Raw genomic sequence first — 13469 nt, forward strand, 5'->3', positions numbered from 1 at the left:
TGGAGAGACCTATTATCTCTGCCATAACTAGAAAGCTGTTTTCAACACTTTCTCACTACTTGAAACTAACCTTTACCTGCAAAGAGAATCTTTCTGTGATAGTGGGGATTGTGCGCTACCTGCTTTCCATTCAGAGAGAACAATGGTTGTCAGGGGATGTCTCCTGGCAGGGGACAGGTTTGGCTATCTTGTAGGAGCTATTCAGTGGCCTCATCCCACTCTGTATAGTCAGAACCCAACCCTACAGACAACTAGCATTGTTTTCTTCTCAGTTTCAGCAAAATCCTTGCTTCCTGAGGAACTTCACATTCCATTTTTGTGTGTGATCTGAGAGCCACCTGACAGACAAACTGACTCCAATGGACTTACTGTTCCAACTATGGTGAAGGTTTTCACATAGTTAGAAATTTCTGGTTACTTTCATTTTTCTTCCTACATCAATAGCCCTAGTGGGAATGTGATACATGTCTTGAAGCACTTATACTCTAATATCTTTACTTGATTCTGAGGTATAAGTCTCTACAAAAATGCTACCACCCTGACCAAATGTGAGCTTGGAAGGAGACATTGAGTTGAGCCTTGAGGAATTAGGCAGCATAATGACTAGGAGACAGGGAGAATCAGCAGAACCCAAGAGAGAACTTTAGTATGAGATTGAGGAATTTGGAGGACAGAATATTTGGGCCCTCTTCTTTGGTTTCCTCTTTTGGTGCCACACCATTTCCGTCGGATCCCACTCCAAGAGGGTTTTAATAGCATGGACATGCCCATTTTCTTTCCTCACCTTTCCTAAGAAGTATTCCTGTATAAGTGGATGAAAAAGTCACTGTTAGTTAACTTCTTGTAAGTAAGTAGAAAATAACTATTCATCTGGAAACCCATGCAGAAGGCACAGAATGTAGAGAGTGAATAGAATCAAACCCCTTGGACTTTTTCATTTTTCATTCTTTAGATGGCATAAGTTGGAATGAGCGGTGTCATGGCAGGGGGGAGAAGAATAAGGCAGTGATGCCTAGAAATAAGAAGGAATAAAGCCAAGAAAATGGCATCTGTTTGCTTCTCTGAGTAGGAGACACCGGATCTGTATGCTGTTCACTGCACCCAACCCCTGGCATCATGCAGCATTATTTTGGGAGATATATCATAGCAGTTGTGTCATTAGCCCTCTTGTGCTTCTTTCTCCATAAAAAAATGCAAAATGGTGAATATAAACTTCTTTTGGTGAGTACAAGAACCTGATAGTGTAGCCAATTTTCAACCATTAAGTAGGAAAATAGAGAAATAAAAGTCAGTGTTAGGTCTTATCAATGTGGAACACTCCAGAATAACTGCAAATGTACTCAGAGGAGAGAGGTTAAGACTCAGAGTAAATTTTTATATGAACATACAAGGAAATGATATGATTTGGTTTATTTTCCTTAAGAAGAGACAATTTACATTCTTTCAATTGCCCAGCCAAGAAAGGGGAAGAGAGTAACTTGATATAACTGTCAATGGTGACAGAAGAAAGGAACAGATAAAGAAAAGGGAAATTTCAGGGGAAAAGAGAGCACTATACGTAGGAAATAATCGGAGATTTGGTGGCTAATTTGTGGTAACTAATAGACCCACATAACAGGGGCGTGAAATGGGAGTAATAGAGACTCCACCATCTCCCTGTAGCTCTCCTTCAGAAACTCCACGAGGGTCTCTATGTTGTTGAAGGAATAATTCAAACCAACACCTGTTAGCTTAATTCAAAGTTGCTTTCCAAATTCTTGGGTTTAAAACAGCAACATTCCACTGCATCTTGAAATATGGATAGGATTTGAATATGGGCAGGGAAGAAGAGGGGGCATTTTAAGTGTGGAGAGTAGAATGCACAGACACTTCTAGAAGACCATGCTGATTGGCAGGACCAGCATGTGATGATGATTGCGTGCTAGTGACTTCCCTCAGTAGAGCCTGGCATGAGAGATGTTATTCTTTCTATTTCTCACATGCAGGGATTGAGACTCAGATCTAAAATCACTTTTCCCAAGTGTACAATATCTGCAAGTAGAGAAAACCAAATCCAACACAGGTCATGCTCAAGTTTTGGAGTCCCCATTTTTCCTAAATGCCTCAGGCCATTGAGAGCAAAGCATAAGGTAGTTGTGGGGAAGTGGTTCATATGTGTGCATGGTCAGAATTGAGCAAAAGAAAGGACTTTAGAATTAAGGCACTATGTGTAACTTCCTTAAGAACAGGACGAAACATTGTTCTTCAGCATCTCTCGAAGAACCTAACACAGTCTAATCCAATTTAGATGACTTTTGCCAGCCTGATTAATGGTAGGAGAGATTAGATGTGGGCTATGATCAGGAAAGGCAAGTTCTTACTCTACGTCAGCCTAGAATTTTCCTATAAGCATTCCGCACAAAACTGGAGAGCCCTTCTTCACTCACTCCAGGCCTACCACCCTTTCTGGAAGGCCCTGTATGTTCTCATGATGGGGTAAGGATGGCAATTAACTGAGCCCTGACACTCAGTCTCCTTAGTACTGGATCCGGGGGCTTGCCTGGCCATCCTGAAAGGGGGATTTACCTCACAATTGTCTCCAGAGGATCTGGTGGTGAATTTCAAATCTGATACATATCTTATCCCCAACAGGAGAAACAGGACATAGCTTGGCAGATAGTTGTTGAGCAAATCAGCTCTGAAGGCAGGAACCATCTGGAGATCTTCAAGGACATACAGAAAAACTCCCCTTTAACTCCAACATGCCAAGTACAAATTCCTGCCTGGAGGCCCTCCCCAGGAAAAGAGTGAGTATGTGAGACACTGTACTCACTCTGGGAAAAGATCAGACAAGGTACGTAGTCCAATAAGAAAAAGGAAAGTGGGTAAACAGGGAAAATGAACTGGCATCTGGAGGGAAAAGGACAGTGCTCTGAGGGTGGGCCATGCTGTAGAATTTGGTATAGTTTATAATCCTGAGTGCATTTTCTTCCCACTTGTCACCACCTTGAAGGACTAACAAGTTGAGAAGTCCATAGGCACCCATTAAGAAGCCAACCCATAGAGAAACTCATTCATGGCAGGCCTCTCAGGGATAGGAAAACAGAATGGGAGAGGACCCAGAGGGAACCATGGGAAAAAGCCCTGGGTAGAAGGAGAAAAGGGCAAGTGGATATTGACCCACTGTACACTAGACTGCCAGAATCCTTTGGTGTCATGGGTCACTGGAGATCCTCTAATCCAGGTCTGGTTGATCCATGATAGCTGAGATAACTGAGATCAACACCAGGCTAATTTGCTAAGCCAGCAAATTTATCTTTGGTACATGGCAGCCTTTCACATTAGAGGAAGTCTTGTCCTTCATAAAGATCCCCCCAACAGCCTTTCAAAGTAGTGATCAAATAAAACAACTTCACTACTTCCGACCAGAGATTAGCCTCTGGACCACACTCTCCTAGGGAGAGGAAATGTGAATTTGTCATAGTTTTTGTAAGGGGAAGACCTAGAAGGAGAGACCTAGGAACTCTTCACCATCTTGGTGCTAAAGGCTCCCTTATCTCCCCCCACGCCCAGGACTCCAGAGGGTGGGGATTTCCTCAGTGCAGCATCTTAATGGGCACTACCTCTTGGACACCTTGCAGTCCCAGTTCTAAGCTTCCTCAGAACCTGAGGTGAAGTATATTGTGGTGCTGGTCTACCTGTCAGATATTGACCCTGAATGGCTCAGCCAAATGACTGCCAGTATTTCAGACATCTTCATGTTGAGGCCCAGCAGCTGCTCATGATCCATGGTCATCTCAGTGACTCTCCTCTCCCAGGAGATCTGAATAACGTTAATCACTCCTCACCCTGTGAAACAGTTTATTCCAGGCAGAAAGTAGATAATGCCCTCGTCATGAACTTTGCTATCAAGCTCTCTGAATACTTTATGATGCTGGAAGATTATGTTAACTTCACCCCAAATTTTATTTCTACCATCTATTGGGCATTATCAGCATAGAAAGAACTACCTTGGGTGATCCTGGAGTTTTCCAGCCTGACCTTCTCCGGAAATGTTTTCCACACCAGTGACCTCTCCCGCCTGACCTCTTTCTTCCTCCTCTTCTATAAGGACAGTCCTATTCACTTGCTTCTCTCAAATTTTAGTTTCCTCCTGGGCCAAACAGCTCCAATTAGCCTCATTCCCAACTTCTTCCACTCTCAGGAAAATTATTTTACCTCTAAAGACACATGTCACCAAGAGAAAGAATGAGAAGAGGAGGAGAATCTTAGTAAACATGATAATTCTCCCGCCAAGATCTACACTGACATGATGGTGAAAAGCTCTCATTTCCCAGAACATGCTTATTTTCTGAATGAAAGTTACTTTGAGATTCAGTATCCCATTCCAAGCAACACATATACTTTGATTTTGGATCAGCTACACAAGGTGAACCAGATACAGGTGCTCACAGGCATTGGTATGCTGGGGATATATCAACTGAAACAGAGGCAGGTAGAACTGGGCTATGATTCCATTCAGGAGAAAAAAGGACTGTGTCTGCTATACCCTGTTGAGACCACTGGTGAAGGAAAAATTTGATCAGAAGGTATATTATGAAGTAGATTTTGTGGGGGCAGTGAGATATGTATCTGTACAACTGCTGGTGAGAGCCCGACAGGAGTCTAAGCTATGGATTTGACAGATCAGCATCTGGATTAAGTCTGAGAAAAGGTAGGAATATAAGGGTCAATGTGCATTCCAGAAGGATCAGGTTTGGGGATGGACTTAACAAAGGTGACAAGGAATTAAAACTTTGAAATTGGTCAGGAACATCACATGCAGAGTCATTCTATGCTACTGAATATAGATAACACCGATTCATAAGCAGCAAGAAGAAAGCTTGCAAGAGCCAGAGAGAGGGAAATATTCACCAAAATCTTCCCCAGTTTTCTCTCTACTCATATCTCCAATTGTAGGATCTCTCCCTGAGGTAGATACTGTTTTACAGAGTATTGGAAGTGCCTAAAAAATGAACATGGGCATAGCATTTGATTTCATGCGAGGTCTAATCCTTCAAACACCAAACATTGTACCTCGCTGAGAGTCTAAACATGACCTTTTAACTGTCTACGAATTCTTAAACAGTAGATGCAAATATTTGTATATCTACACACGTACATTTTTCTAGGGCAAAGAACCGTAACTCATCAGCATTCTATATGCAAAAAAACACAAAAATTGTTAAGTTAGTAGATACACTTTCTTGATGGCAGTAAACAATTTATTGCCTAAGGGCATGAAACTGTCTATTTAGTATTTTAAGTTTAGGATTGAGAGCATACATTAATTCATTCCTTCATGTATTCATTCAGAGTTATTTATTTTGTGAGTTCTTTTTGTTGGGGCCTATTCAAGGTAGCAAAGATTCTAAAATGAGAAAAACACCTAGGTGGTACTAGCAAGAGGCTAATAGAAACCACAAACGCTTAGTATTCAATATGATAATTTGCCTATAGATTCTTTTGGATTTTCTTTGTTTACAGTCATATATATATGATAAATATGTATAAATTCAATGCAATCCCAATAAAATTCTAAGTTTATTGTGAATTTCTCTGACATTTTTATTCTATAGATATTTACATATATATTCTATAGATACTCTATATTTGACATATAAAAATAAACATGTGAAAATATTCAAGGAAATTCTAAAAGAGAGTAATTAGAACCTTATTTAGCAGCTGTAAATACATCACTAAGAGTATCAAATACCTTCCTAAGAGCTTTTCTTCTATTCTCTTAGTAATAGAACTCTATCAACATGGAATTGACATTTTGTATGTAGTATGAGTTAGGATCATTATTTTTTTCTTCAGATGGATATCCACTTGACCCAGCAGCATTTGATTGAAAAGGTCATCCTTTCTCCACTCTACTATATCACCTTTGTCATTAATCAGGTGACCATATATGCATGAGTTTGTTTTTGGACTTTCTACTTTGTTCTATTGGTCAGCTTCTTATCTTTATGCTGATACCACAGTGACTTAATTACTATAGCTTTATAATAGATGTTTATAACTAACAGTGTAAGTTGTTCAACTTTGTTCTTCAAAACTTGCTGTTTTTGACACTTTGTGTTTCCCTATCAGATTGTCAATTTCCACCAGTAAGTATTTCTTGGAATTTTTATTTGTATTGCAAGAATCTAAACCTTTACAATATTTAGTCTTCCAATCCATGAATATAGTATATTCTTCCATTTCTTTATATCCCTTTTAATTTATTTTACTAATGTTCTATATTTTTCAATTTACAGGGTTTTTGTTAGATTTATTCCTAGGATTGATATTTTATGATGCTATTATCAACAGTATCATTTGAAATTTTTATTTTCTAATTATTGGTGTTTAGTATATAGAAAATACAATGGATATTTACATCTTGACCTTGTACTCAGTGACCTTGCTAAATTCACATATTAATTCTAAAAGTTTGTAGATTCTTTGAGATTTCCCTTGTATAAAATCATGCTACAATTTCATTTATTTCTTTCCAAACCATATGACTTTTCTTAACTTCTCCTCCTTGACTTATTGAACTGGCTGGAACTGCAGTACAATGTTGAATAGAAGTTGTGACAGAGGGCATCATTGTTCATTCCTAATCTCAGGGATGGGGAGAGCTTTCAATAATTCACTATTATATAGACAATGGGATATTATTCAGCCTTTAAAAAAGGAGGAAGTTCTACCGCTTACAACATCAATGAACCTGGAAAACAGTGTGCTGAGTGAAATAAGCCAGACAGAGGAAGACAAATATTGCATGGTATCACTAACATTGTAATAGAAAAAGAAAAAGTTGAACTCATAGAGAGTGTCATGGTTTCCAGGGGCTTGGGGGGGGGGCGTGGAGGCAATAGGGTGAGGTTGGTAAAAGAGAGTACAAGTTTTTAGTTAGATAAATAAGGTCTGAAGGTATCGTTTATAACATGTTGACTATATTGGATAAGATTGTGTTGTATAATTGAAATTTCAGAGAGTAGAACTTACTCTCTTTTGGTGTTCTCACCAAAAAGAAAAAAGGTAAATATGTGAGGTGATGAATGTGTTAATTAAGTCGATGATAGGAATCCTTTCACAATGTATATGTATATCAAACCATCACATTGAACACTTTAAAGGTAAATGAATATAAATAAATAAATAATAATTTACCATTAGTATTTTGTGGGAAAGGATAAATACTTCAAGCAGATTAAGGAAATCTCCCCACTGTTCCTAGTTGCTAAGGGTTTTTTGTTTTGTTTTGTTTTTACCATGAATGAATGTTGAATTATCTAGTTCTTTTTCTTTATCTATCAAGATAGTTCCTGGAAAATGTATCATTTGGTCATGATGTATTATGCTTATTACTCTCTTTTCTATGTTGCTGGTCTTGATTTGCTAATATTTGCTCAGGATTTTTACATTTATGTTCTTGTGAGAGATTGGGTTGTAATGTTCCTTCCTTATATTGCCCTTGTTAGATTTTGGTATTAAAGTTATGCTGGTCTCAAAAATATTGGTTGGGAAGTATTCCCTTCTCTACTTTTTGAAAGGATTTGTTTAAGATTAGTATTTCTTCCTTAAATGTTTAGAAGAATTCATCAATGAAGCTATGAACAATCAAAGAAAATTTGAACAATTTACCATCCATTATTGTAATCTTAATTGTCCTATCATCATGGTGAATCCTTTACATGATACATGAAACAAAACAAAACAAAACAACAACAACAACAACAACAACAAAATATATATATATTCAGTTTAAAACACAAACATAAGTAAGGAGAAATATGCTTTTGGGGGTTTATACAGGCACATTCCACTCTAATTTATAACCAATGAACACGACTGGCAGGAAGGTCTGTTTCACTAGTTACCAGAGTGGGGAATGCAGAAAGGCGCCGCCCTCTGGCCATTACCTGCAACAGCAGCTTGAAAACCTGTGCTAATAGTCACTTCATATGCACAAGTACTGGAGAGCTGTAAATGAAACCTGCCCTCAAAATGTCTTGAGGGAGGTAATGGCCAACATTTTGCAAAATGTGGCACATACTTCCAGAAAAGTATTTGAAGAGGTAAGCTGTACACGCAGTTTGAAGATAAAAAGGACATGGCTGAAAGCTCAATTTCAAGGGATTATGAGATGCATGCAAATGCAACTACAAAGAAGTATCAGCTCATAGCATTCAGAAGAACCATCAGCAACAAAACTACAAACAATAAATGCTGAAGGGGTTGTGGAGAAGTGCATACCCTCAACGTTAAGTGGGACTTAACCTGGTAAGAGCCACTAATGAGAACAGAATGGAGTTGCCTTTACAAGGTAAACATTGAGCTACAATATGATCCAGCAGGCCCACTCCTGGGCCTATAAGCTAAGAAGACAGAATTGGAAAGACACAGGCAAGCAAATCTGCATTGCAGCAGTATTACAATAGCCAAGACATGGAGGCAACCAAAACGTCCATCAACAGATGAGTGGACAAAGAAGAACTGGTATATGTACAGATGGAATATTAGCTAGGGAAAAAAATGAAACAATGCCATTTGCAGCTCCATAGATGATTCTAGAGGTAATCAGGCAAATTGTACCAAGTCAGACAGCAAAAGACACATATCCTATAATATCACTTATAGGTGTTACCTAAAAATTGATACCAATGAAGATATTTCCACAGAGAAATGCAATCACAGATTCATTAAACAAATTTATGGTTCACCAAATGGAAAGGTGTGAGGATTGGATACATTAGGATATTGGGATTAACACAGATATAGAAAGACATGTGAAATATATAATCACCAAAGTCCTACAGAATACCAAGAGAATACTACTCAACAGTGGGCCACAACTACTGAGCCTACACGTCACAACTACTGAAGCCGGTGTGCATTGAGTCCGTGCGCCATTTATTTTTTGGAGAATAAAACCACCTCTGAGTGATTAAAATTTAGACCAGCTAGTCAAAATGCTTTATCACCTGTTCGTCTAAAACACTGATCAATGGAATAAGTTTTACTAGGGATAACAGTGTAATTGTATTCTAGAGTTCATATTGGCAATATGGTTTATGACGTTGATGCTGTGTCAGGACATTTCAATGGTATAACTGCTATTAAATTTCTGTTTATTCAACCATTAAAATCTCACGTGATCTGAGTTCAGTCTGGAGTCATCCTGATTGGTTTCTGTCTATTGCAGATTTCTCCCAGTATGAAAGGACAAGAGCAATATGGCTTATTTTACAAAATATCTTCAAACTAAATGATGATATAATCTACATTCAATTAATTTATACATACCCTACTGTAGAACAGGGTTTGTTACGGTGGCAGAGCCAGGTAATTATGTAAAACTGAAACCTTTATCTGCACTGGTTCAAGTCCTCATCCTAAGAATATGTTTATAATCAACATTCTTTCACAAATTACCTAATTAAATTCACCATAGCATTCCTCATATTAACTAAATGGAAAATCCTAGGCTATATACAAATCCAGAAAGGGCCAACAATCAACAGCCCCCATGGATTATTACAACCCATTGCTGAGGCATTCAAATTACTTGTTAAAGAACCACTATGTCCATCAACATCATCAATTTATATATTATTGTCCCAATGCTAGCCTTAACCCTGGCTCTCACAACATGAATTGCTCTTCCCATATCTTATCCACTAATTAATATAAATGTAGGCATATTATTTATATTAGCTATATCACACCTAGCAATTTATTCCATCCTCAGTTCTGAATGAGCTTCACATTCAAAACTCACTCACTGGAGTTCCAGGGACAGTAGCATAGACAATCTCATACGAAGTAATGTAGCAGTTATTCTATTCTCAGTCTTACTGATAAATGGATCATTTACACTTTCAACAGTAATTATTACACAAGAACAACTATGACTAATTTTCTCCTGACGCCTACCCAGAATTTTATTATCTCCACAGTAGCAGAAATCCAATGAAGCCCCACTTGATTTAACAGAAGTAGAATCAAAACCTGTATATGTCTTCAATGTAGAAAATGTAGCAGGCCCATTCACCCTGTCTTTCCTAGAGAATATGTCAATTTCCTTAAAATAAACATTTCCACAACAATCCATTTTTAGGAGCATTCGACAATCCCTAGGTGCCAGAATTATATACAGCCCAAGTCATCATTAAAACACATCTAACAATCTCCTTTCTATGAATTTGAGCATCCTACCCACAATTTTGATATGATCAAAGTATACATCTCTTATAAAATTTTTTACTACTAACATTAGACCGATGTATATGAGAGTTTTCACTACCTGTCTCATACCAGACAACCCACCACAAACTTAAGAAATATGTCTGACAAAACAGTTACTTTGATAGAGTAAATCATAGAGGTTTCAATACTCTTATTCCTGGAATTGAATTCTTCCTAAGAATTTTACATTCTCCGTGCTACCACATTACAGCACATGCTATATAGTAAGGTTCTCTAAGTAAGCTTCAGGCCCATACCCCCAAAATGTTGTCATATATCCTTCTTGTACTAATAAACTCTCATGGTTTTTACTCTTATTCTACTGACCATTATCTCAGGAAATATGATTGTATAACAAGCTCACACTGGTTAATGGTATCCCCATTTTAATAAAAAACACCAACCCATAAGCTACAGAAGCCTCCAACAAACATTTCCTAAAACAAACCACCACATCAATACTACTTATAATGGCTATTATCATTAATCTAATATACTCTGTTCAAAGAACACAAAGAATAACAAAAATCTTAATCCAGCAGCATCCACCCTCATGACAATCGCCCTTGTCACAAAAGTAGGATTTTCCCCATTTCACTTCTGAGTGCCTCAAGTCACACAGGGCATCCCACGAACAGCAGACCTGATGCTATCAACATGATAAAATTGCACCATTATCAGTTTTATATCACATGTCACCATCCATCAACCTAAATATACTATTAATCATAGTGATATTATAAGTTGTAGCTGGAGGCTGAGGCATACTTAGCCATACTCACCTGGAAAAAATTACACTTTCTTCATCAGTTGCCCATGTAGGATGAATAACACTATTATAATGTATATTCAGATTATAACAATCCTAAACATACTAATTTATGTCATAACAACACTATTTTCTTCCTATTTATGCCCAGATCAAGTACTACAAGAGTATCATTATCACACACATGAGGTAAAACACCTCCCATCACAATCCTTTTCCTCACCATTATAGTATCATTAGGACATCGCCCATCACTATCAGGGTTTTTACCCAAATGAATACTTATCCAAAAGATAAAAAAATTGACAATGTCATTCTACCAAAACTAATAGCCATCATAGCAGTCCTCAGCATATATTTCTACTTGCAGCTAACATACTCCACATCACTAACTGTATTCTCTTCATTAAACAACACAAAAACAAAACACTTTCAACATTCAAAGAAATAACCTTCCTATCATTACCAATCATAATACCCAGACGATTACTACACATAACACCCATTCTATTGGTGCTGGACAAGGAATTTAGGTTAGTTCAGACCAAGAGCTTTCAAAACCCTAAACAAGTAAAATTTACTTAATTCCTAAAATAAGGATTGCAAGACTTTATCCTACATCAATTCAATGTAAAGCAAACATTGTAATTAAGCCAAATCTTTACGAGATTGATGAATTTTAACTCTAGGAAAGTTTAGTTAACAGGCAAATCCTCTAGTCAACTGGCTTCAATCTACTTTTCCTTCATTTGAGAAAGAAAAATGGAAAAAAAAAGGCAGGAAAATCACCGGCAGAATTGAAGCTGCTTCTCTGAAATTACAATTCAATTTGTTGATTCACCACAGGGTTTGCGAGAAAGAGGGCTCAATCTCTGTCTTTAGATTTTCAGTCTAATGCTAGCTCAGTCATTTTACCTCTGTTCATACACTGCTGATTATTTTCAACAAATCACAAAGATATCGGCATTTTATATTTACTATTTGGTCCTTTTCTGGAGTAGCAGGCATCACCTTAAGTATATTAATCCAGGCTGAGCTAAGCTAACCTGAGCGCTATTTGGAGATGCCCAAATCTGTAAGGTGGTCATAACAGTCCCTGCACTTGTAATACTTTTCTTTATAGTTGTACCCATTATATTGCAGGGTTTGACAACTCACTGGGGCCACTAATAACTTGGACACCTGAGGTAGCATTTCCCTGAATAAATCATGTAAACTTTTGGCAACTTCCCCCATCATTCTTACTCCTACTCATATCACCAATAGTAGAAGCTCGTTCTGGTACCAGTGGACCGTGTATTCAGCTCTAGCCTGCAATCTGGTCCACGCAGGAGCCTCTGTCGACCTACCCATTTCCTCCTTTCATTTAGCAGTTGTCTCTTCAATTCTTGGTGTTATTACTTTTATTACTATAGTCTTTCATACAAAACCAGCAGTCATATCCCAATACCATACACCATTATGTGTTTAATCTTCCCCAACTATAGCCATATTACTATAATTACCACTCTCAGTCCGAGCAGCCAGAATTGCCATACTCTTAAGGGATCGAAATCTCAGCACTACTTTCTTTGACCCTGCAGGAGGAGACCGAATCCTATACCAACACCTATTTTGATTCTTTGGTCACCCTGAAGTCTGTATTCATGGCCTACCAGGGTTTGTTATAAACTCACATATCATTACATACTATTTAGGACAAAAAGTGCCTTTCAGCTATTTGGGAATAGTATGAGCTATGTCCACTGCGTTTTTAGGATTTCTCTTGTGGGCACATCATATATTTACCATAGGGATAGCTGTCCACTCAGGAGCATACTTTGCATCAGCTACCATAATTACTTGTATCCCTACAGGAGTGGGCTTTCTCTGGTTGCAGTGAGTGGCAGCTACTCTTAGTTGCAGTGCACGGCCTTTTCATTGCAATGGCTTCTCTTTTTGCAGAGCACGGCCCCTAGGCGCATGAGCTTCAGTAGTTGTGGCTTGCAGGTTATAGAAGGCAGGCTCAGTAGTTTTGGCATACGGGCTTTTTGCTCTGTGATATGTGAAATCTTCCCAGATGAGGGCTCAAACCTATGTCCCCTGCATTGGCAGGCGAATTCTTAACCACTGAATTACCAGGGAAGTCCCTGGTTAGCAACTGTTCACAGAGGTAATATTCTATGACCTCCCACTATATTATGAGTTTTAGGCTTTAGTTTTTCTTTTTACAGTAGGTGGTTTGACAGGAATCATCTCAGCCAACTCATCCCCGGACATTGTCCTCCAGCATACATACTATGTAGTAGCACACTTCCATGACCTAATGTCCATGGGAGCAGGCTTCACTATTATAGGAGGCTTCCTACACTGATTCCCACTATTCTCAGGTTATGCAGTTAACTCAGCATGAGCAAAAATTCTACTTCACAAGTATATTTGTAGTAGTAAATATGAC

At 38.2% G+C, this 13469-nt stretch overlaps 1 pseudogene; it reads left to right on the plus strand.

The window, feature by feature from the left end:
- The window catches only part of LOC131756768 (alpha-1,3-mannosyl-glycoprotein 4-beta-N-acetylglucosaminyltransferase-like protein MGAT4E), a 29299-nt pseudogene that overhangs the window by 13289 nt on the left and 2541 nt on the right, over positions 1-13469 (plus strand).

The sequence above is a fragment of the Kogia breviceps genome, chromosome 1 (genome assembly GCF_026419965.1).
Source record: "Kogia breviceps isolate mKogBre1 chromosome 1, mKogBre1 haplotype 1, whole genome shotgun sequence".
Classification (NCBI taxonomy): domain Eukaryota; kingdom Metazoa; phylum Chordata; class Mammalia; order Artiodactyla; family Physeteridae; genus Kogia; species Kogia breviceps.